Source organism: Poecilia latipinna, unplaced genomic scaffold (assembly GCF_001443285.1).
Source record: "Poecilia latipinna isolate Pla-1442-1.1 unplaced genomic scaffold, P_latipinna-1.0 Scaffold1774, whole genome shotgun sequence".
In the NCBI taxonomy this organism is placed as follows: domain Eukaryota; kingdom Metazoa; phylum Chordata; class Actinopteri; order Cyprinodontiformes; family Poeciliidae; genus Poecilia; species Poecilia latipinna.
The window spans coordinates 25,145-26,976 of NW_015114390.1; the positions used below are offsets into that span (position 1 = coordinate 25,145).

General features: G+C 39.8%; 1 long non-coding RNA gene across 3 annotated transcripts in view; it reads left to right on the forward strand.

The window, feature by feature from the left end:
* The window catches only part of LOC106965140 (uncharacterized), a 5,315-nt gene extending 4,849 nt beyond the window's left edge, over nt 1–466 (forward strand). For all 3 annotated transcript variants that reach the window (XR_001428560.1, XR_001428561.1, XR_001428562.1), the window contains 2 exons: nt 158–259; nt 330–466. This is a non-coding gene — a long non-coding RNA (uncharacterized LOC106965140). The remainder of the gene's footprint in view (nt 1–157; nt 260–329) is intronic.
* The last annotated feature ends 1,366 nt before the right edge of the window (nt 467–1,832 follow it).

Genomic DNA, 1,832 nt, shown 5'->3' on the forward strand with positions numbered 1-1,832 from the left:
GTAGTATAAGAAATCTGAAAAGTTTGATTCCCCTCCCCCACTTCACACTAATAGTTTGTTGTGTCAGTGAATCTCATAAAGCATCAGTAAAATATGTTGTTGTTTATAGTTTCAGGATATGTTTCAGTGAACAACCACATTGTGTAAAACTCCCCAGGTCACAATGTGAGGCGCGTTATGTGGGTCCGTGTTTCTGTTGAGGGTCACAGGGAGTTTGCTCACCACACTGACCCCAACCAGATCAACCCGTCTCACCGTGGTGAGAAGAACTGCAAGTGCTGTTATTGTTACAGTAAAATTACGTTACTGACATGCTGCCTGCATTCTAGCTACGCCGGGGGAAGCTGTTCCAGCTGTTCAGTTCAGACTCAGGGTGTAAAGCTGGGCCAGTATCACTTCAGGTTTGAGACAGACCAACCGCTGGGGAAATGGACCTCACCTGACGCCATTACTCTGGATGTAACAGGTAAAGCTGCTCAGACATCTCAACAAAGTTTCAGTATTTAATGACTTGTGTTTGTCTCTGTGTTTCTAAAATTTGTTCTGTTTCCTCAGCTCCTCCACTCTCCTGTCAAAACATCAATGACTCTCAAAACGGACAGTAAGGTTTCTGGTGCCTGGCTGGAGACGAGATTCTGATTATTCAAATGCCAAAACAAAATATCAGAATAAATAGTTAGAAGGCAGATTTGTTTTCTATTCATTATTGTTTTCATTATCGATGGTCCATAACGCAGCTTTACGGCCTGCTGCTTTTTCTTCAGTTGCTGTGAACCAGAGTGACAAACAGGATCAGTGAGCAGAGAGAGACGGCGCCAGTCAGGACGGCTTCCACCAGCAGCACCGTCCAGCTGCCCAGCATGAAGACATGAACCAACAACCTGCAGACACGAGAGAGACGGACGTTACTGACAAAATAATGTGTCACAATAAGAGTTTGGCTGAAATATTTTTGAAATGATTGAGAAATATGAAAAAAAAAGCAAAAAAAAAAAAAACAATCAGACTTAATCATAAAATGATAAAGCTACACAATGGTCAACAAACAACCAAGACAGGAGCTACAAACCCTTAAGTCATTGCATTGTTATATATTTTATGTGGATTCTTTCAAACTAATATGTGAAAATAGATTCCTCTCATGAGACCAGATGAGACATGATCATGGGTTTGTAAGAACAAGGCAGGAAGTTAGCTAAATTGGGAGAAAATTAGAAATCCCCACTTTTCTGCTTATGTGAATAGAATTACAGTTTCACAAATCATTTTTTTTTTTTTTTTACAAAGAATTTATAATCAAACCATAACTCAGTCCAGGTTTGAGGACGGTGGACTCTTAGTATTCACAAGAGTTAGGGACCAACATGATCAGCTGAAATCTGTGAACACCTGAAACCACTTCAGAAAAAACATTCATTTAAAGCATAAAAATATAATTGAATGGTAGTAAGTTGTTTTTTTTCCTTCCAGCAGTCCAACCATCTGTCTCTCATCTTTTGAAAGCATTTACCGTTCACTTCTCGTCTCACTGCAGTTTCTCTGTGGGAGACTGAAGTGTTGATAGAGAAATTATTTGTGTTACTGATTCCTTATTTTGCCAAACTCATCATCCCAACCTCAGTCTTTGGCCTGGGGAGTCGGAGCCGTGGCCAGACTGGATGGACACACAGAGGGAGGTAAGAAGGGAAATCTTCTTCATTACAGAGAAAATGACTTTTCTGAATCGTCTCCAGAATTCAGTCTTGAACTTTTATCTTTTAATCAGAAAGCCACCAATTAAAAAAACAAACAGCATTTATAAGGTGCCATGTGAAACATATCAATAATATACT